At 30.6% G+C, this 25605-nt stretch overlaps 1 protein-coding gene across 2 annotated transcripts in view; it reads right to left on the bottom strand.

The window, feature by feature from the left end:
- IP3K2 (Inositol 1,4,5-triphosphate kinase 2) overlaps positions 1–25605 on the bottom strand; it is a 135265-nt gene that overhangs the window by 108891 nt on the left and 769 nt on the right. The gene's annotated exons all lie outside the window — the stretch shown is intronic.

Below are 25605 nucleotides of genomic sequence, written 5' to 3' on the forward strand. Positions count from 1 at the left end.
ATAAAAAAAATACATCAAAAGTTCAAGGAAAGCAAAATTTCTTACCACAATGTGCATTTTTTTTGCGTTGCGGTTATAGGTAAAGTAGTAAAGTGTGTTGCTGTTTATTTATATAAAATTAATTAATATTTGTGCGCTTTAATTATTTTTTATTAAATGTACGCAAAACCTACATAAAAAAATGATGTTAAACTTTTTAGAGATCTTTAATTTGATAATGTTTATAATTTGAAAGAATTAAAAAGTAAAACAAAGCTTGTTTTCAGAGGTTTGTTTTTATAATTTACTGAATGAATTATGTGAATTACGTTTATTACATAATATTTGTAACAGGTAAATAAGTTTTAACATAAACAAATGAATTTAATATTCACTTTCTTATTAATTACTTGCATTAGTTTTATATATCCTTTATCATTTATTTATTTATACTAGATAATAGATTACATAAAGATGAGACCATAAGCTCTGATTGTGTTTTAAATATTTGACAACACAAATCTCATAATCGCAATTTAACATTTAGGTATTTTCATTATATTAGTTCTTGGCATAGAAACTAGTATTCATGAATTGATGAGAATTTTCTGGACTGAAACTTGTATTTTTTACGTATTTTATACATATAAAATGAATGTTTATTTGTATGTTCTTTATAGAGCTATTCATTTGATCATATGATGATCAGGCAAAGTGTTGTTGTGTGTGGCATGAGCCCACGAAGGTTTCTGAGTTGGTTCGACCAATCTTCGACAGTGTACCACAGGCAGAACCAAGGTGCGAAGCTAGTTTATAATATTATTGAGCCTTAACTATTGTTTGTTTAATATATATTTGATGCATCAAGATAATTCGACAGGGCAGACATAACAATTGTAGTTGTTTTGACTATTGACTCTACGTAACTATTTACATTATGTGGCTCTACTAACGACAAAGACAAGAAGTTACGAATTCTGTGAACTTTAGGCCAGTACAAAAATGATTCAAGTAATCTAAAATAGATTAAACAGCAATCTCCTACTTCCAAACAGGAAAATAGAGAATATAACCTTCAATAGTACAGAAAAACCGCACATTTGAGTGCCACCATGAAATGGAGGCGTATAAGAATGACGCAAATGCATCTTTGTGTACACTTGCTACACGCGCTGTGATACTGTTATCGATAACATGAAACGAGAATATGTCGCTTGTTATCCTATTTAGGTGCTTTTTTATATTTAACCTAGGAATAAACATATAACAACATCATACATAAAGTTCTTACAGCAAGAATTCAACTTATTTATTTTGCCTTAATTTGCAGGATGCAGGATTTAATACAGTTTCATATTCACGTCTTTATTGTAATGCCGGCTTTTTGAAGTAATTAACTAATTAGCATATATTTCGCCTAATTTCTACGATCGATCGTTGTAATCGTGCAAGCCTGTTACATAGCAAAGGTATGAAATACATTATATTTTTTAAATCCTAATAAATAAACACTTAGGTACTTATTAAAATTAGAAAATAATGTTTAATTTTTTGCATCTATTCTTACATACCTTTTCGCTATGTATAATGTACATACAAAGATAAATTATTTTAATTAGACATCAGACTCATTTATTAAGTTTAATTAATTATTTTCTATAAATAATTCAAACTATTTTAATTCTATGCATTCTAAATTACGATTTACGTAAGTGCCGACGTAAATTATAGTGATTTTTTATTATTATCATGAATATTATAAATGGCTAACATAAAACATTATGGCATCGTGTTTTTTATTATAGCTGGGGCCGTATTATGGCCTCTTATTTCCAGACAGATTACGCCGTGAATTGAACTGACTGGCAAATTCATATTATTGCATTGCAATATCCAAGGCTGGTTATTGCGAGCATAATATGATTTTCCAGTCAGTACATAAGTATGTATAACGAACATAATTTTGTAGAGAAAAGTATAGGCTATGTTCCTACGTCTTGCTTTTTTTATATTATAATGTTCAAAAATTAGTTGTATGTAAGACGAACACGACATAACGAAAAATCTGTCCTATTTCTTACGTTTTGAAAGATTTTTATCTTTTTTAATAATTAAGATATGCCAAAAAAGAAAACGTAGGAACATGGCTAAAGTTACCATAGATTGATAGTAAAAAATATATTGCTCTAGTGGCACAATCCAGGGAGGAAACAGGGGACTACGTTTGTATGGAAAAACGGCTCTTTTGTTTGTTTTGTGCTGCCTCACCATCTACACATTTTTTGAAGATAATCATTGGTTGGTGCGGGAACTAATGAATTTTATAATTGTATACTATAAGAACCTATAAATACCTACTAGGTATGTTAAATTATAAACCATTTCTTTTTTATAATTTTTCAAACGTTAAATCTCTCGATTATAATTATCTACCTATGAATTTAAATAACAAGAGGTACGCTATCTATTTCAAAATTAAACAAAGCTTATATTGTAAATATGCAACTGATAAACATACTCAAATAAATATTTTAATTACACAATATTATTATAAATTGTGAAAACCCAGTAAGTATCAAGAAAGAAGAGAAAATAAATGTTTTTTTCCAGCAGAATCGAATCTAAAGGCCTCTATGTAGTATGTACCTAAGTCACTCACATAAAATTGTCGCCCTAGTACGAACTAGGGCGACAATTTATACGAATTACCATATACGTATGGGCACTAACCAGTGACCGACGACGCAGACGACGGTGGGTCGACGATTTTATTTGATGACACTTCGATGGATGTTCAATGTCATTGAAAATACATACAATAATTTTCTACTCTTTATAACAGCATCTTAATCGTAACAACCCTAATGACTTATAGCTTAATCAATATACTAAAAACATGTTAACTGTTAACAGTTAGAAAACTAAATACTCAAGATGGCAGACAGTGTAAATTTTTACCTAATATAGGTAAGTTCAAATTTAGCTAATTGAAGTGCCTGAATGAGCGCTTATATGTATTATGATTTATGACTGCATTCAATTAATAGAATTTTAATATATATATAATAAAAAGTTGTCTTAATTTTTTTTTGTCTTTTAGTTATTTTACACATTCAATGATAACCGTGTCAGAAAAAATCAAGTTTTTTTTTATAAAATCAATTAAAGTTCTATTTCTGGTTACACTAAATAACGCGTTAATCACATGCAACTTAAAACCGAATTCTATAAATAAATCCAATTAATTACACATGAAGCGTTAGAAAAAAGGCTATACAGTAAAATGCCACATCCATAAATAATGTTACACAGAGTCGATGTGTCCTCGCTCTGACGTCAAAGCCAGCCTTGCGGCGGAGTAAGGGCATCACTTCAAATTGCCTAATTCACACACTAATACAATAAATTGCTGACAATTTTATCACATTTCCGTTTGAATGTTATCCAATCAATATGTAGCAGGGAAATGAGGAGAGAATTATTGTAACTTTGTTTAGTAACACTACTTTTTGTTAAAAGACGTAATAAACAGCATTCGATATATTCCGTAATTTCGTGATATATAAAAGGGTTTCGTAAAATCTCATTTTCCTGCGACAGACCACTAATATTTGTATTGAAATACAAATATCATACCTACACGAGGCGGGATTCGAACCCGCGTCGTCTGCGTGGCGAAATAATTGATGTATTTAAAAAGCATTTTAATGCCATAAATGATAAAACCAAAATATTAAATACATACATCATTCTAATTGAGTATATTTTCCAGCCCGAATTATACAGTTATATTTATACTTTAGAATACTTTTAATGATCATTACCTACTAGATACAATTTGAATGCATTTAACATAATATAATCGTATATCAAATAATCTTTTTTAATTTATAATGTAGCAATTGACGTCATCAAATTAATTTATATTTTTTATATGAATATTTTTCTAACGAGATTGAATTATGTAATTGTTGAGATACCTAATTTTTTCTAAATATATGTTAACGCGTGGTCGTATTACGTAATGAAATACTGATATAATACTTTTTAGACATCTTGACTCGACCAAAGTCGGTACAAGAATGACTCGCAACTGCAAACGACCGTTATTTATAGGACGACTATTCGAGTGGCGTGACTGTGTGAGTCAGCGCAGATGTTATTTGTGTTGTTTTGATCGTTATTTTGAATATGACATGTAATATTATTATTATTTGATAATTAAATGATTATTAATACTTTTATCCATTTGATTATTATTAAAATAATTAATTAAGTTCATCAATTGATTTACTTTTAAAATATAATTTTATCTTTAAATTAAACGCGCTAACACGGCCATTCTGAAAAAAGCTCGTGCTCTGAGCGGTAATTCAAAACTCGAATTAATATCAATGATATAAATTGACATTCAGACTTGTTTTAAGTATAATATTCAAATTATTTGCTTTCTTTGTCCAGTTGTCAGGCTAAACCACTATCTGGATCCATACTGACAAGTGACAATCAGGTTATTATTATTTATCGCCCAGTTGTAAGACTAAGTCACAGAAAACCCGTACAGACAAGTGGCATTCAATTCTATTATTATCTGCCCAGTTGCCAGCCTAAGTCACAGAAGACCCGAACAGACAAGTGGCATCCGATTATATTATTTGCCCAGTTGTAAGACTAAGTCACAGAAGACCCGTACAGACAAGTGGCATTCGATTGTATTATTATCTGCCCAGTTGTCAGACTAAGTCACAGAAGACCCGTACAGACAAGTGGCATTCGATTGTATTATTATCTGCCCAGTTGTCAGACTAAGTCACAGAAGACCCGTACAGACAAGTGGCAGTCGGTTATCATAATTAGTTTCCATTACCGCTAACACGGTCATCTAAATTTGGCTTTGGTAGGTACTATTCTTACACGTACATAGGACACAATAGTAGTCTAGCAATTGCTTGTACTTTTCGCTTCATAGCAATCATTGTCGAGTATTATTGTGATTTACATAGGATTCGATAGCTCAACGAGTTTTTCCAGCTGCGAACAGCGGCTTCTGTATCTCATCTGTATCTCAACTCTCAAGTGATAACCATAAGTCCTGGAACATAATTAAAAGTTAAAATACAAGTTATATCTGGCTTGGCCATAGTAAAACAATAACACAAAACGTTCTCGTACGTTCATTTGAAATGAGTACGGTAATTTTATCTCGTGATGTCAAAACACAATGTATTATAACACAAACATAACCGCTCGGCCAAACTGACCTTATAGTACACCATCACATCCACATGATGAACTCAAACTCAAATATTGATTTATTCAACTGGACTTCGCTTAGAAGCGTTTTTTAATCGTCAAAATACAGAAAAGTAATAATTTACCAACACAATAGCTTACACTGGGCGCCATCGAAGGCACCACATTGGATTCAAATTCCCTGGGATCAAAAACTTATTATTTGTGACATAAGCACGTCGTTCGCTTACCACAATTAAAGGCTCAAATATCCTGGACAACCGCCCGGATTGCACATCATATTATAATATTGATGAACTACATTACCGTTACAATATTCCACACCACAAACATTTACTTCACACAATGCACAAGAAAACACACATTGTGCGAGTTCCTTCATCAGGAATTGTTGACATGAAGTCAATTCAATTCAATTTTTACGAAGGTTGAAGTCCACAGTCGCATACTGTCATGATGGTGACAGTGACAGTTGCACACTGTCACGTAGTATGATGGAAGAATTAGTGCCAGCCTGCCAGGATTCCGAGTAAGGGCTGGTTCATCTTCTACTTCTGATGTTAAAGCGTGGTCGTATTACGTAATGAAATACTGATATAATACTTTTTAGACATCTTGACTCGACCAAAGTCGGTACAAGAATGACTCGCAACTGCAAACGACCGTTATTTATAGGACGACTATTCGAGTGGCGTGACTGTGTGAGTCAGCGCAGGTGTTATTTGTGTTGTTTTGATCGTTATTTTGAATATGACATGTAATATTATTATTATTTGATAATTAAATGATTATTAATACTTTTATCCATTTGATTATTATTAAAATAATTAATTAAGTTCATCAATTGATTTACTTTTAAAATATAATTTTATCTTTAAATTAAACGCGCTAACATATATATAATCTCTATCCTTTTCTCTTTATATTATTAGAATAATTTTTATCGTTTTCTACTGTAAAGTAAACAATATTTGCCTAAAACTCAGCTCCATTTTTACATAGTTCAAATCCTGATGACAACATGAAACTCCGAATTATAAAAAGCATGCTTACTGAATAGTTATAATGATGATGAGTCAAATAGTGGATTATAAATACTTTTAAATAAATAAATTTAACAAGTTAATGTGCATTTTTCTTTTTGTTTTATTTCAGACTAGCTGTGCCCCGCGGTTTTACCCGCAGTGCTCCGCTACTGTTTGTCATAGCGCGTTTATACAATATGTAGAACCTATCTATACTATAGCCTTCCTCGATGAATGGGCTATCTAACACCGAAATAATTTTTCAAATCGGACCAGTAGGCTCTGAGATAAGCGAGTTCAAACAAACAAACAAACTCTTCAGCTTTATAACTTTGTAAGTGTTAAGTAATATATTATACTAGAAGAACCTACTCGTCGAAAATCGATTAAACAACCACTTTTAAAAGGTGTTCTATATGATTTATATATATACTTTGGAGCTTTGGACATTTTATAGTATTGTCAATTTGTCACAGATAATATAATGTAAGTATTATATGTAATATTTTGTTGGACAGATTATTAACGGTTGAAAAAAAGATCTTAAGGGATATTATTCGTATGATTTGTTATTTTTTTTTTCTTTAATTATTGTGAGACATAAAGTAACATAAAGTTAGGTATTCAGCTTCCACAAAAAAAATATTGTTCGTAGTATTAAAAATAATCAGAAAACGTTAATTAAAAGTTATAAGCAAATGCAAATATAATATTTACCAGATTCAAAAATAATGGATGCGTCATTTGCAAGCATTTGATTTCTCGTAAAAGATCCTCTTTCTATCTTAATAAATTAACAATTACAATATATTATCACGAAGTAAATAATAATGTGATAAGTTGATAACCTAATAGATTGCTATCGGAAAAATTGAAGGATGAAGAAAAAACTGGTCATGAACGTTAATATTATGTATAAACTCTCAAGAGCCTTTCAAAACCTTTATAAAAAAATATTTGCTGAAGCATAAAATTAAAGAATGAATAAAATATGTTTTGCAAACACTAGTTAAATTAACTGAGCCGCTCAAGATTAATTAGCTCGAAGTTAATTAGATAAAATTGATATTTGGAATATTCAATTTTATCTAATTAACTTCGACGTGCTGAACCTTTGTATGAAAAACAATGATTTAACTAGAACAATTGGTAACAGACAATAAATTTACAGACCCAGTTTACAGACCCATATAATATATAATATCTTACAGACTAACGTACATATAATAATTTATGACTGAAACTAAGCACTTCCCTGTTCACGTAATGCCAGAGCTTATATTTTTATTTTGAGAAGAGCTTTAGCGGATTTGGATAATGACATTATTCAGACCTCGTCGAAGCCCTTACTATCAAAATAGAGCTGTACGCTGTCTGCTTTATAAAAGTTTCACAAACAAAAACTACGGAACCCTATAATCGTCATAGCTGTCGACCTAGATACAGCTAGATAAGGCTAAATTAGCGATAACATGATCTGCCGTGACGGATTGGGGGCACGCGGCCTCACTAATATTTATACCTCGTTCATACGCTAGCTGATAGAAAAAATACTCTGATTAAACCCATTAATATGAAGTAGCACCTATATGGGAGACTGTTACAAAGTAATTAAGTGAATGAAGTTAACTGGATGGTAAAAAAGGAATAAATAAACTTCGATGCGGAATATCTATCAATTTAAACATCATTGAATATTTTCCAATGGAAAATATTCAATGATGTTTAAATTCATGATAAAATTCATTCCGACTGGAATGAATTTTATCATGGTCTTACCATAAAACTATTTAAACACAGTCTAACTTTAAACCAGAGATCTGTCACTTTAATGTGTGTGTCTATGTGAACTGCGACAAAGATTAAAGAGAACCCGCGCTTAAAGAAAACCCGCGTTTAAAAAAACGCTTTCTAAAGTTTTTTGTGGTAAGACAGTTAAAGTTTAATTTTTAATTTGTTTTTTAATCCTGGCTGATTTCTGCTATGGGAACAATAATAAGGACGATAATTAGATAGAGAACAGAAAAGTCATCACCTTCATACGTACTAACTATGTTTTCCGCCAACATAAAACTCAAGGATCTGGCTTACATCAAAAAATAGATCTATTTAAGCTATTTCAACCCTATTACAATCTATAGTGTAGATGAGGTATTATCAGACTGTACATGATTTAATTTTCATATTATTTGCATTATTTACGCTACCAGTTAAACCGGTAAATGTTGTCTATAATTGATGAAACCGCCAATTTCTAGAATCAAAATAATCGATATCATGTCACATTCACAAATCACATAAGAGAAGCAACAAGGACTGCCACAGGCTCACAGGCTTTTTTGAATAAAAGAAAGATTGATATACATACTTATACTATAAAAGCTCTAAAACATAAAAAGGAACAAATTCGATACAAATTTTGTTTCCTGGCTCCTGCATACCTATACAGTGAATAACAAATGTATCTACATAAAATATAACAAATTTATGTACTATTGCTGTTTAAACGGCAAAAGTACATACTAGAAATAACTTATAAATCTCTTATAAATGAGAGATTAAATTAAAGAATCGATTCCTATTTAGTATTTAGGTACTTTCATTTGATACAGCCAAAGAACAGTCCTAATCTCAGAAAAAATATATTATGTACACAACCAAGCAATCTTGCAACGCACAGTATTCTCCAAACAGCATCAAATCGCAACGGTACAACTATAACACAATCCATAATGTATCGGCTTGCGAACAACATCGATGTCAGTGGCCCAGCGAAAGGCGGTGTGTTGTTACGATTCATGCTCTGCGGCTTATGAGTTTATATTACATACTAGCTGTGCCCCGCGGTTTTACCCGCAGTGCTCCACTCCTGTTGGTCTTAGCGTGATGATATATAGCCTATATCCTTCCTCGATAAATGGGCTATCTAACACCGAAAGAATTTTGCAAATCGAACCAGTTCCTTTGAAGTCCCTAGCGTGTTCAAACAAACAAACAAACTCTTCAGCTTTATAATATTAGTATAGATATGATCTGAGGTTTTGTTGGGTGAAATTAAGTGTAATATGGTTGTACTTTGTAGATAATTTTGCGTAGAGACTACACAAAAAGAAATAGAGAACAAGTAGGAATAAATAAAAATCTCCTTCAAGTAAGGGACACGAATCTGTTTCCAAAATTTGTTTTTTATTAATTGGGCTCCCTACTATATGGGCTGAAATTCTGACACTATTCATAACCGAACATAATAATTTGCTGAACATCAACAATACGAACTTAAAGCTCCCAAAAGGTTCCACACACACTACACAGACATGTTATGATGTTAGCGGATGTAACGTGTCATCAAACTTTTGATTTGGACATGCCGGTTTCCTCACGATGTTTTTCTTCACCGTTTCAAGCAGTGGTCAATACTCAATAGTGATATGACTTGTATAAGATGCAGACGAAAATGAAATGAATGTCTGAAGAAACCACCGATGCTTCTATAAAATTCAGCGTGACTTAAAATTAAATAGTTTTACATTGTAATTAGTTGTAAAAATTCCACTTCTCGCGTAGATACTTAATCAATGACAAGTACAATTATCATACATGATGTATCGAACATAATGTTAGGTTATTAATAATGTAATTATATAATTATATGATATTAAAGAAACGCATTCACCATTTGAACACGATGTGCACCAATTAGAGGCGGCATGCTCGACACGGTTTCTAACTTTTGTAATGTTTGTAAAAACAATCGCTAAGATACTATCTTATCTCCATATAATGAAACTAAATTTCTCTGTTTTGCATACTTTTGCGAGCTTCTTGCCTTTTGAAAAATTTACAAGTCTTTTCGAAAAAGTATATGTGGTATCCGAAAAAGTGATTTTATCAATGTAAAGTTTTAACTATGGTGTACATAGTTCGTATTAGTATCTAGGTACTATTTATTTTGGATATAATAATTATATTGTTACTTTTAAATTTAATTTTAACTACCCAATGTATTTCAAATCATCTTTACGGATAACATTTGGCAATTCGTCATAGCTATCGTCATCATATTTATATGATTTCATTTATCTGTTTATTTTTAATAACTGTAATATAAAATAATTATAATAATTTATTATTGCAAGAGTTAAATAATTCAAATGGTCTGTTATAATGTATGCCACATTATATTTTTTTTTTAGTATTCAAAATAAGGATACGACGAGCACTGCTATATATAATATAGTTAATCGTGAGGAAAAAATGTTATAGTTTTATCATGTTTTTATCTCAACAATAAATCATTTGATAAGGTTTCACACGAAATAGCAATAGGAAAAAGTTTTAATTAAATTATCAGTAGTTTCGAAACGATAATTACACTTATTATATTCAATTATACGTTAGTTACGTGATTGTTATATTTCAGTACTAATTTCCTCATTTCCACCAGCCTTCGAATATTTACGATAAGATAAGTTTTTCATAATTAATAGTTTCATTTTTTTGAGTGAAACCGCAAATTATTGGGCTGCAGCAAAAAGGCAATAATACAGTCCAATAATGCTTTACTTTATCCATTTCATACTTTATTTTTACCCCGTATTTTTGTATTTTTTTTATTTTTATTTGTCCTATAGTGTATAATCATATCATTGTGTTGTTTGGTAGCAATAAATCTTTTTTTGTATTGCATTGAATGACTTTTTTCCAAGGTGCGTTTCAAATTAGGAGAAAAAGATTATTTTTATCTACATCTACATCTACACTAATATTATAAAGAGGAAAACTTTGTTTGTTTGTTTGTTTGTTTGTTTGATTGTAATGAATAGGCTCATAAACTACTGGACCGATTTTAAAAATTCTTTCACCATTCGAAAGCTACATTATCCACGAGTAACATAGGCTAGGTTTTATCCCGGAAATCCCACGGGAACGGGAACTATGCGGGTTTTTCTTCGAAAACGCGGGCGAAGCCGCAGGCGGAAAGCTAGTCTTCCATATAAAATAATTTTAAACAGTCAAAAATCATCTCTCAATATTCTAATTAAATTAGCATACCGAGTTTTTTTATGCACGTTTACTTATTCTAGCGCATATGCTAACAAAACTAAATCAAACACAATATATCATTTCTATTAAAATAACAATGAATAAGGACAAACATAACATTAGATATACAATAGTATATTCTTTTTAGTTCCGCCTTATCTCTTCAGTATGTACTTATTTAAATACCACATAGTGGAAACAACCATGATACAAGGTTTGCGATAACATTAAATATATCTATATTATATAAGTACCTACATATATATTTCACAATAACCAAGGTAATATTTCGAAGAATTCTCCTGAGGGATCCGTAAATCCCTCGTTATCTTGGAAATTCCATATTTAATCTAACGTTTCTTGTTTAACCTTTTTCCTCTTAAATCAAAAACTGTTGATACGTAATAGTTATAACTTATAAGTACTAACTATAAACGCTTTGAAATTAATAAGAATCCATTTAGGGATTATGTATTATGTGACTCGAAATTCATGATAAATCATTACTTGCATTTTCGTTGTTCAAAGAATTGATTCATATTATAATTAATACTGTATGTAGGAGTGTGGTAACAATAAAGGTACAGAAAAATAATGTTTACGTGCTAAAGGTGGTAGAGCTAATCAAGTTGAATATACTGATTGACAATAATTGTAAATTATTAGTTAAAAAGAAAGATAATGACTGAAAAAAATTTCTGGATTCTGTACCTACTGAAATTGTTCTAATTAATAAACATAGCTATCTTTATATGTATTTAATAATAAATTGGGCTATCAGCCTACGCTCGAATTAGTGCTGTCAATGTTCAATTAAAAAATACATAGGATGGTTGAAAGAAAAAATATAGGTATCTATCGTAAGGAAACATAATTTTTATATTTTAAATTTTAAATACCTTTAAATAATATATTATGTATTTCAAAATTTTGAGAACTTTTCTGACATACCATATCATGAAATATAATTAATGAGCAAGCATAATTGAGCTAATTATTTTTTATAATATTATATTACCTACCGATACCATTACAATACAGGATATTTTAACGAGGATGTTGATAGCGTTCTCGCAAATCGTAAAAACCTTATCAGAAATGTAATAGTCTGACGTAGTTACGCAACTACCTTTACTACGAAAACAACGGTTTATTACGCGATTCTATACAATTTTATAGGTTCAGGCACGACATAATATTTCAATGTAATTTTAGAAATTTTATTGCACAAGCACTTGATGATCATACGTAACTAGAACTAGTTGTATCAAACCATATTGTAGTACAGTTGAAGTACAATAATTATACCATACTAGCTTCCGCCCACGACTTTGTAAGTGCATCCCCGTTTTTCCCCGTTCCGGCAAGAATTTCGGGATGCCTACGTCCTAACATCTACCTGCATGCCAAATTTCAGTCCGATACGTCCAGTGGTTTGGGCTGTCACTATATCAGTCACCTTTGAGTTTATAATACATATCTTATCTCTTATATATAAAATTCTCGTGTCACAATGTTAGTCTGCATACTCCTCCGAAACGGGTGGACCGATTCTCATGAAATTTTCTGTGCATATCGGGTAAGTCTGAGAATCGGCCAACATCTATTTTTCATATGTACCACGGGCGAAGCCGGGGCGGGCCGCTAGTACATATATATATATGGGTGATTATACAAAAATGGGGTAACTTTTGAGGATATTTTGTTTACTATATTTTTTATATCAGATTGTTACAAATTAGGGTGTATATGATAGCTAATCTAATGAATATATTGTTCCAAATCGGGCCAGCCAGTTTTTTAAGTAGATTGTGAGATATTTTAAATTTTCTGGAATTGGCCTCCAGGGGACTGACGAGGCTAACATGGTACTGATAAAAAACACAATTTTGTAATATTCTTAAAGAAATTGAATGAAAATTACTACAAATCTCTCAGTTTTAATAATGGCACATGTCTTTTAAGTATTAAAATCACTTAGTTACGTTTAAAAATGATAATTAATAATATAGTAGGTTTAGAGACATTTATTTTCAAAGAATTTTACAATTCACTTATTCTAAAGTTTCACAGTATTTTACAAAGTTGTACACCTTGACAAAAAAATTAAAAAATTTGCGGGTGAGTGGAGATTATTTTGTGCAATAATATCGTCTTATGACGGTATGGCTGTGTTCGTGAGGAATGTTTACACGGATATAAAGCAACTAAATGTGACACCGATTGCATGAACTAAAATAAATATTAATAGTAAGTTTATTTAAAAATTAGAGTAAATAGTAATTTAGTGTTGACTTAGCTATTTAAAGTAATTCAATTAATACAATCTTGTTTTTAGGGTTCCGTAGCCAAAATGGCAAAAACGGAACCCTTATAGTTTCGTCATGTCCGTCTGTCCGTCTGTCCGTCTGTCCGTCTGTCACAGCCGATTTACTCGGAAACTATAAGTACTACAGTGATGAAATTTGATGGGAATATGTGTTGTATGAACCGCTACAAAAATATGACACTAAATAGTAAAAAAAAGAATTGGGGGTGGGGCCCCCCATACATGTAACTGAGGGATGAAATTTTTTTTTTCGATGTACATACCCGTGTGGGGTATCAATGGAAAGGTCTTTTAAAATGATATAAAGTTTTCTAAAAAACATTTTTCTTAAAGTGAACGGTTTTTGAGATATCAGCTCTCAAAGTCGTAAAAAGTATGTCCCCCCCCCTCTATTTTTATAACTACGGGGTATAAAATTCTAAAAAAAATAGAGGTGATGCATGCTAATTAACTCTTTCAACGATTTTTGGTTTGATCAAAGTATCTCTTATAGTTTTTGAGATAGGTTGATTTAACTGTAATTTATTATATTTGCTGCTACGGAACCCTTTGTGCGCGAGCCCGACTCGCACTTGGCCGGTTTTTTTTTTATATAATATGTATAAGTATAATAATTCATAATATGATGTAATGATTTTTAATCTTTATTTTAAAATAATCATAAAATATATATACTTTTTATGTTATATTTAACACTTTATATTAGTTATATTAATTTATTTTTTTGAAGTAATTTTACTTTTGATTTTTTTTTAAACTAGGTGAGTAAGTATGTGATCGTTGTTATTTTTATTTATATTGCTGATTTTATTTTATTCACTTATATTTTTAAGTTGTAATTTGTATACACGATAGTTATTTCAGGGCATATTTTCATTTTGTAGTATATGAAGTTTTAATTTCTTTTTGAATAATCCTAATGATTTTACTTGTTTTATATCTGTAGGTAGGCTATTATATATTTTAACTCCGTCATGAAGTAAATTTTTTGAGCCATAGTAGGTACGGGCTGGATGGATATTTAGGTGGTCAATACATATATTTTGTCGTAGATTAGAATTTCGCTTCCTCTTAGTTAAAGTGATATCTGTATGAATTTCCTTATTAAACAATTTTCGTATCAGAATACAAGTATTATAGACGTAAATTTGCGAAATATCCATTATTTTAGTGTCTTTATATATTTTCTTTGTTGGAGTGAGATAATTATAGCAAAAAAGGGTTTTTATTAATCTATTTTGGGCTATTTGTACTTTGTTCATGTTAGTTTTAGCGGATGTTCCCCATATCGGTATTAGATAATCTAAGTGGGATTTAATTAAGGAGTTATAAATTGTATATCGAACAGTATTTGGAAGACATTTTGCAAATCCTCTTAATGCACCAGACAATGAAACAATTTTTTTCCTGACTTTTTCAATATGCGGTTTCCAGGTCATATGACTATCCAATACTAGACCCAGATATTTTTCTTCATTAATCTGTTTAATTTGTTGATTATTTATAAAAAGAGGGGCATGTGTTGGAACTTTTTTAGATTTAGGTGAGAATATAATATAATTAGTTTTTTCAACGTTAATTGTCAATAGATTATTTTGTAGCCAAGTGTTAAGGAGGGTCATATCGTGTTGAGCTTCCGATATCAAAGAGTGTATTGACTGTCCATAGTAGAATAGGCTGGTGTCATCAGCATATAGACTTATGTCACCTTTGAAGGGAAGCTCATGTACGTTGTTTATATATACTAAGAACAAAAGTGGACCTAGAATAGAGCCTTGTGGTACTCCATAACATATCGGCAAGGGATCACTTTGACATGATCCAATTTTGACAATTTGACAACGGTTTGCGAGGTAGGATTTAATTAATTCATGTGCTGTTCCCTTGATACCAATGCATTGAAGTTTTGTTAGCAACAAGTCATGGCTCACGGTATCAAACGCTTTTTTTAGGTCCACAAAAATGCCGACCGCGATATTTCTATTGTCTAAATTACTAATAAGTTTTGTTATAAGATCTGACGTGGCTGAGAGAGTATTGGATTTGGGACGGAAGCCGTATTGTTTCTGATAAAGAAAGTTGATTGAGTCAAGGAATTTTTTTAATTGAGTATGCAAGACCCTTTCAAAAATTTTTGATATAACAGATAGGACAGAGATTGGTCGGTAATTGTTAGGGTCTGTTTTGCTACCAGCTTTAAATATAGGTACGACTTTAGCAATTTTTAGAGAGTTTGGAAATGTTCCTTCTGATAGACATTTATTTATACAACACGCTAGATCATGGCTTATCAAGTCTTTGATACATTTTAAGGCTTTAACGCTAATGCCATCTAACCCTGAGCTGGTATTTGAGTTTAGCGAGTTAATAATGTTTTTAACTTCCTCAGCGTTAGTGGGATTAAACTGGGTGAATGAATTTTTGCTATCTAATATCACATTAAGTTGATAATTCTGAGTTTTAGGAATTTTATTTGCTAAAATCGAGCCAACCGAAGCAAAGAACATATTAAAACACTTACAAATTTCCTTTTCATCACTTATTAAGCCGGTAGGGGTATTGATCTGTGGAATGACAGTATCCTTTATGCTATTCCTAGATAACGAGTTTATAAGGCTCCACATTTTCTTTGGTTGTTTGAGAACTTTATTAAATTCCTTTGTATAATATTCATTTTTTGTTTTCTGTATTTTTGCTGTTACTTGATTTCTCTTTTTTTTAAACTTCTGTTCAATGCATTTATTATCTTTGTTCATTTTGTGCTCGTAGTAAATTTGATTTCTGTCGTTGATTTCTTTAATGATATCTCTGTGTATCCAGTCTTGTCTTGGTTTGTTGAGTATTTTTGATTTTATGACTTTGTTTTTATTGATTGCTTCTTTTAATCTTAATTCCATTTGTGAATATTCTAAATTGTTATTGTAGATAGGGTTATTTTTTATGTATAAATATAATTCATTGTAATTTAGTGCTTCATATTCTATTTTTTTAAATAATTCAGGTTTATATTTTTTTACTTCTAAAAATATCTGTTTATGATCTGACATTGCTGATTCAACAATGGCAAGGTGGAAATCGTTTTGTTTCACATTTGTGGCTACATGATCTAGAATTGATTTTGTCGTATTGGTTTCTCGTGTACAGTATGTTTCATCAATCTTGTTTAGTAGTTGGAAGCCATTTATCTCAACCAAGTCCTTGTAGGTATTATTAGTCCGATCCAAGTTTAATAAATTTATATTGAAATCACCAAATATGATGGCTCTGCTACTTTTTTGAAGTTGTATTCCAAAGGTTTCGAAAAAATTTTGTAGTGTAACTGGATCTGGTTTACGATATATAGCACCTATGTCCAATGAATAGTTATAGAGGTGGACCCAGAGATAATGGTTATCAAGTAATACTAGATCGTGACATTGATTGTGTTGGAGATTATTGTGGACAAATATTGAGACCCCACCTCCTCTACTATTTGACCTGTGATTATAATAGTGCTTATATCGTGGAAGTTGGAGTCGTTCACCTTCATCCTTTGTTTTTATCCAAGTTTCAGTCAATATGATTACGTGTATTGTATATTTAAATGACTCTATCACACATCTAAGTTCATCTAATTTACCTGGTTTAACAATACTACGTACATTTGCATACATAAATTTCAGAGATTTATTCGAAAATTTAATTTCACCATAGTTATTGGTTAGTTGGTATGTGAGGTTATCGATAGTCGGGTTGGTTAAATCTTCTGTTCTTTTAGATTGATCTAGTTTTTTGAATCCGTTTCAACGATTTTAGGGATGCCTTTAATATATTTTATACTTAAGTTTTTTATTCCCTCATCCGTTTTTTGTTTGAGTTCATCTTTTAGAAGTTTTAGGTATGCTCGTTGCTGTGGAGTTTGGTCGGAATAAATCCCAATTTCTTTTCTACAATTTTTGTGCTTATTTCTTAAAATTATTTTAACTGGTTCTTCTGTTGAAAAACATACTTTTAGTGGTCGACATTTGTTCGGTATGAATTTTCCTAGTCTGATTGTTGCTACTGGATCTGGGCTACACGGTATTATGTTTTTTAGAAATTGTATTACATTTTTAGAGTCAGAAGCTTTTCTTGTTGTTGTCTCGACAGCGTCACATTCAGGTAAGTTTGTAATTATTAAATTTTTGCTACGTTTTTGACGCTCATGTATTTCAAATGTAATCTCTTCCTGGTTTGAAGCTTGCTCGAAGTTATTTATGTGGAGCGGTAGGTCTTTTAATTTAGTCTCAATACCATTAAGTCGTATTTCGGTATCAGAGTTCTTATTTAGAAGCAAATTAACATTAGTTTTCAGCGAAGTCTGCTCCATTTTCAGTGTTTCTAGTGACAATTTCGTTTCAGACATCTCTTGTTTAATAGACGAAATGTCGCCTGAAATTTTATTCATGAACTCTCTTTGGTTTTCAGATAAAGCAGACATCATATCCATCATCCGGGACATTTGTTTGTTTAATTCACTTAACTCATTTTTGATCAATTCATCATCGTCTTTAAATTTTCTTTTATGCCGAAAAGTTACTTGCTGATCAAGGGGCTTTTCACTAGACACATTAATTTGAGGGTCACTATGCACAGAAACCATGCCACTTCCAGTAGGTGATCGCAGTACGTTCATTGTAGTTGTAACGGATAACACGGTGTGCACGTCCACTCGGTAAGACGGTCGGCGCGCGAAAAAAAAAAAAAAAAAAAAAAAAAAAAAAAAAAAAAAAAAAAAATATGTGATACTGGGAAAAAACAATGTCTCAAGTTTCAAAACAGCCTTCTGACATTTAACGCTACGTGAATATTCTTACCCTCTTACTTAACTTTTTCTACTTTGACTTAGTTTTACTTGATATTTCAAGTAATTCACAAACAATAGAAACAAAAAAACGGCCAAGTGCGAGTTGGAGTCCTAAAAAACCTATTTTTTATTATGTTTGTAACTAAAAATTTACACTTTTAGCAATTTTTCCTTATCTGTGTTATAAGACGTTGCTATTTACCAAGTAGAAGTAAACTATATAGCAGTTTATAGTAGACTGTATACACGGCAAGCATCCTGTGTGTTTTTTTATTCCCTTGCGAATATTGAATTTTGCGGAAATTTGCAGTATTAACGGATGTAGGTATCTTTTGATTGCGTTGCGTTATAAGTTTGATTTTTTTACAGCCCCAAGGGTTCTTAACCTTGAGTATCCAATATAAATTTCAGATTGATACCTCCACGCGTTCCAAAAAAAACGTCTTAACAGACAAACGGACTACAAAGTGATCCTATAAGGGTTCTGTTTTTTCCTTTTGAGGTTCGGAGCCCTAAAAATCTACCAATATTTATGTTAAAAGTACTAATTATAGTAAAATTAAAAACCAAAGTCTCGAATGAAAGTCTCATCTGAGTTTTCATAAGAGCCCCTTGACATTTTTATAATGTTATTAAGTATATTAATTAACTTTTATGTTATTTTGAGGTAATTTTACTTCACAGTAATATACGTATACGTATTTATCCGATAAATATAAAAAGCTATACCCTGAAAGCACCAAAATCAATAATTAAAATAAAATAAGATCTTTTTTAATAAAATTATTAGTAGTTTGTTTCAATAGCTCTTTTCTTTGCTACTCTTTCTTAAATGTTTCTTCCCTAGTCAAATTCAGGTTCTTTTAGCGTGGCGCATGATGTTTTAAACTGAAATATGAAATAGAAATGCTTATACCAATAGCAATCAAGATAAAAGTTCTCAAAAACGACAGAATCATCAGTACTATGGGGTCGCGTCAGTCCTCTGGCACGATATCTGACAAAGGACTGATGCCAGCGGATTGATGAAAAGGGACTTAATATGAGGTTATAATCACAAATTATGTTTTTTTGCCTAATTTCTAATATCAACAAACTATATTTTTACAAATCATAGTTAACCATTTATAAATGAAAATAAAAATCGGATTAACAATAAAATAACGACTCACCATAGGACTGAAATGTTGACTGGCGCAGCAAGATTTTAGAGGACAAACACAACCCTAGCGCTGGTACAGTTATGACGGCCGTCAAAATATGCGGTGCACAAGTAACTTCATTACCAACATTAATACTTAGACAGGGATTTGACCTCGACTTGGTGATATTTAGCGAGAATTTCGAATTTAAAAAACACACAACGGACTGACTAGTGAAAACGATGACAAAGTTTAATTTTATTTTTTAAATAAAATGGAAAACATTGCGTTATGAAAGTTGTAGTATATAATACTATGTACATCAAAGATTGTAGTGAATTAGTAAGTTTTCTTAAATCGATGATAATGTTTAAACGATAGTCACTTGATTGTTGGTTTTCGGAGTTGTGACATGCCAAAGTACTGACGTTTGAGGTATTAATTTATTTTTTTTATTCATTTGTATTTTAAATAAAGAAGTGAAATTGAGTGACCAAATAAAGGACGCTTCATTGTTTTAAAATAGATTGTTATTTGAATAAAATATAATAAGACTTTGTTTAAATTGGCTGATGACATCGAGTTACCCCATTTTTGTATAATCACCCATATATAGATTGCTTTGTAGCATGTATTGACAAAAAAATGTAATTGTTGTTTTAATAAAAACGGTTCTATTAGAAAATTGGCCCCGTAACTTTTTCCTTATGGTAACAGGGTGCTCACTATTAAGTATGAACTGCAACTTGCAACTTAAATTAGTGGGTGGGTCACAACTCACAATATAATAAATATACATATAACGTTACCAAATATGTATATTGCAATTTGCATTTCGATTTCGATCGAAATAATTTTATTGAGATGAACTTTTTACATCCGTTGATTATTTTATACCGATAATCGATTCCTTTCCTCGTATTACCTATTAATATACACATCATTATGCCATTGGTCACTGAACATTACTCATAATAAGGTCAGTAGCATCAAACAATTCTTAGCGGAAGCAAGACGTTTCTCACGGTAATGTTGATGATATCGTTTTAGTAGAAAGTCATATTGAGCCTGTTTTTTTCATGGGAAAGCGTGAAATGCAAAACGAAAAGAATTTCGTAATAAGCGTAATGTTGGTGTGTAAGATATCTTTTATTGGCTTTCTAGTTTAATATTATTTGGGCAAAATATAATTATGTTATGCAATAATGTTAGTAGGTACTAATTATTATTCAATTTAAATGATATACCTAGATAATAGGCACTAATAAACACATCAATAGAGGCCTGTTTACATACGTATTATGTATGTGGTATACGGCACTTATAGGTAACAAACTTAATTCATTTCAAGGGTTTTAATCGTGTAAGTTATTGAGTTATAAATTAAGCCCATCTTGTTCTTTAAAAGTTACCATGTGACTTGCGAGGGCGACGAATGATCAAAATTTAATATGTATTATGAAAATTTTCTAGAAGAATAAAAATAAATACGACACTTATTTATTACGTTGATTTTCTATGACAAAAATATTTCTTTATCAGTCACGAGAACTCAGTACGCCTTACGCAAACTTTCGTGATTTTAAAAAAATTGTTTGTTCAAGATTTTCTCCTTAATAATGGTCATGAGACATAAGACAGATCGTAGTATTAACTGTTTACAAAGCATGACAAAAAATTTTTTTTTTTTTTTTGGTATCGGATGCAATTTGCAAAATGCAAATAATTTTTACACAAATTTAAAATAGTCAATAAACAAACTGCTTACTTTTGATTGAAATCAAAAAGTATACTTAGCTAAATTAGGTATATTTAACAGGGTATATTGAGAAAATTAATTGGGAATTGAAACTTTATAGGTAATATGTGAATACGTACTCAGGACTCAGGTAGATTGGTTAAATATCTAGAAAGATCCAACATGCTGCTTGAAAATTTATGAATAACGAAATATCGAAACACAAAGTAAAATTACTGGATTTACAACACGAACGTATAAAGTAATAAAGATAGACATAAGCCCTCAAACATTTATCAAAGTGGAGTGGGTCACTTTAACAATTGTCGGTAACTCAATGAACCAATTGTAACAAAGTGCTTTTAAACACGTTCAGGAAGTCACACTACTAAATTCAACTGATGCTTTTGAGGTCGATATGCAGTACTTTGCTCTCTGTATTGTTCAATAACTTTATGTGTACGTCAATAAAATATTACACAGTCTAATAATGATGATCGTTATTAATAAACTTCGATACCTATGTATGTACATATTTTCTCTTCCAATTATCCTACTAATATTTTAAATGGGAAAGTTTGTGACGGCGGATGGATGGATGTTTGTTATTCTTTCACGTAAAAACTACTGAACCGATTACAATTAAATTTGGTTTGTAGGTAGCTGATCCATAATAAGACATAGGCTGTAATATTAACTATTCTGTTACATAGGCTACTTTTTATCCCAGAATTCCACAGAAACGGAAACTGCGGGATTTTCTTTGAAAACATGGACGAAGCCGCGGCCGAAAATCTAGTAATAGCATAAGTTCTGCATAATATTATTAACATAACCGTTCACTATAGTCTGTCCACTATAAGAATTGCTTTTTGACAGCTCGACGGGTGATACCAGAAGTGATGTACAAAAGATTATCGATTGTGATACGATTTGAATTATAAATTCAAAATATTATTATAAATCGAATCAGGTACGTAAATAATAATTAAAACGTAAACGTTCTAATAAGATATGTAATAATAAGACCACATATCTAAGTATGAATTTTATGTTAAAACTAAACTAAACTAATATTTTATTATTTATTGGTTTCTATCTTACAATTTGGTTGTCTTTATGTTTAAATTACATAACACAATAGAAGAGTTTTTCTGTATCGGATATATTTTACAGAGTATTTCTATCGATTATTATAATCTATCGACCCATCACTGAACAATTCTGTGTAGACATCACTAAGTGGGCGGGGCCGGTTCATGAAGTACAATAATTATTTGTATGACATTTTAACATAGACAATACAATTCTTTATAGGCGTGAAGCTGTCAAAAAGCAAATAATATAATGGACAGAGTATAGTAAAAACCTAATACAAAACCCGCTCATTGATATACTCATTACTCTGTGTTTATATTTCTTGCATGATTGAATTTAAGTTCCAAAGAAACATAACGGCCAGATCATTGCACTGTTCATAAAAACCGTATGTGTAAGATTCCGCTATTATGTTCAGTTAAATGCACCATTGTCCGAGATAATACAGTAAGTACAGTAAGTATACTGCCATTCACCAACGTTACGTTTTACGAAATCAAAATCATATCGTATTTTATACAGCTAGAATAATTGATAGGCAAACACGGAACTGAATGAAGTTTTTCTTTTAACAAATTATTTATCGGAAAATGACCCTTTCAATAGAAACCCGTATTTTGAAGAAAATTTTTATCTATATAATTTTATTTCATGATTTTTAAATTCACAAGACACATAAGTTCACTTTCAAATTTTTTCAAGCTATAAAGAATTAAGACATGTTGCACCTAATTAGTTGATAGATCCAATATTCCATTTTTTCATAAAGTTTTCTTCTTGATGAATAACTTAATTAGTAAAAATGATTCTTAATATTTACTGAATCAAATAGTTATAGCAATAAGCGATAAGGTTGCCTTATGTGCTATGAATGTTTTCCTTTTCTTTTAATATTATGATATCATTGTTAAATTTGTAATGGTGTATGAAACTGTTAAATAAATAAATTAATATACAGAAAATCTGTGTTAAAGCCTAACCTACTGATATTAACACACCCATAGCATGAAATCTCAATGTCCATGAAGGGCAACACTCCTTACAATCAAATTTGCGACTGGTTTCTGTGTATGCTGCAATCTCAAGCATCTCGAATTGTTTATATTGCCGATAACAAATCAGGTTTTGTTTACCTCGATTTGTTAAGAAATGCGTGAAAGTATTTGCAATGTCACAAACTTGTTTGTACAAACTTTATATCATTTTCTGATTTATCCTTGAAGAAGCATCTTCATAAAATAGCTTTCTGGCCCTTTAGTGATAAAGAGCACTATAATATGAATGCCTGTTGAACGTGGCCCTGAGTTTGAGTTAGTTAATTATAAGAAAAAAAACTTATGATTAAAATCGTTATAATTTTATTATCTTTAAATAATAATAAATCCGCTTAATATTCAATAATCACCATAGTGGTGTGTTAAAGTTGATAATGTTTATGCTAAAAAAATAAACTTGACCAATAAAATATTTATCATCGACTCATTAAGATCCTATTCATTGATTAATTACTGTAGCAAACTTTTTATAAACAACATTAAAAATATATATATGATATCATTTAATTAATTAATGTTCTTATTAGCATTGATTTAATCGAAAACGTTACAAAGTGACGTGTATTCCACTTTTCAAGTACTTTTAAAATATAAAAAAAAAATATATTCTAAATATCTGGATTATTATAATCAATCCTACATATAGGTAATATGTAGGTAATTGTATTGACATTTAATTGTAAAATAAATTGGATTGTTATAAATTTATAATATACAAAATTAGTAAATTATTACAAAAACTAATCAGCAATTAAATCAAAGCAATAATTAAGACCTTGTGATACATTTTTTTTTTGCTGTCGATAGGGAAGTTCTTGACCATAATCTCGCCTGATTTTAAGCTGAGATTTGGTCTAAGATGGAACGCGCTTCCCTAGAAGGTACCTGTTCACTCTACGTTTGAAGACCCCCATATTGTACTCGTCGGGGAACACAGATTCAGGAAGCAAGTTCCAGTCACTGGCGGTTCGGATAGAAAAAAAGTATAACAACGTAAAAGATTCAAATTATTCTTGTTGCTAGCCTTTCCTGCACTTATAATTTCTATTAGTGTAATTACGTACAAATTTAAAATTTCATAATACACACCATGCATGTTACATTTGCAATTATAATCAAATCAATTGTCCAATTACTTAAAAGTCTCGGAAGGCATTGACAATTCCGTGCTGTATACACGCGATGTTAAAAAACGTAAAACAACTTCCTTACATGTTACTTTTATCTAGGATTCATTAATATTGGAAAGTGCATTTTTTGTGATAACGATTTACGTTTGATAAAGACTTTTCATATGAGTAATTATGTATTGTTAGCTAGCTATATGAGCAGAATTGTTACAGTTCAATTGTATTGAAAGTACTATTTCTAGATCCTTCTGCATTTTTCTATATTCTCACGTAACTGTCATAATTGTTCATTTGTAAAACTTTATTATGACCAAATTCAAATAAATGATAATTAATTAATTAAATTGTTTCAGCAAATGCAAATTTTAAAATAATTTCAAAACTAATTTAATTAAATATGCATGTAAATAAAATGTAAGTAATATGTATTTTATTTTATTTGCATTGATAATTTTTAGTAGCCGCGTGTATAATTACTTATATAATTGTTTCTTAATACGTATAAACTATAAACATGGAAGCTGGTGAATAGTAATTTTAAAAATATTGTCAATTATGGGATATTGTATTTCTCAATAATGTTCTGTGGTATTTCTTTTATAGTAACAAAAATATTTTAATGTCAAAAGTTACAAATAAAAGGTATATTTACATTATTTGTAAGAATATTAGAATTAATACCTATAGCATATCCAAAATCGAACTTCCTTGTATCTTTACAACTTTACTAAAATTATAGTAAATTTATTGCAAAAACAAATATGTCGTGTATTTGTTATTCTTATTAATTATACAAAGTGCGAATATAGATGTACCACAATCTTTTATGACGTTCTGAAGTTAATTTAGTCGCGTATTTTACTGAATTAAAATATGTGCATTTGGACCGGTTCAGATTACATCATTTACATAATTGTATACAATTTATTTATAAAAATATCTGACGTCATAACAAAAGAAGAATAGCGCATTGTTAATCAAATTCTTA

Source organism: Colias eurytheme, chromosome 7 (genome assembly GCF_061535395.1).
Source record: "Colias eurytheme isolate Ceu_HAF_F1 chromosome 7, ilColEury1 Martin Lab GWU primary, whole genome shotgun sequence".
NCBI classification, from domain to species: domain Eukaryota; kingdom Metazoa; phylum Arthropoda; class Insecta; order Lepidoptera; family Pieridae; genus Colias; species Colias eurytheme.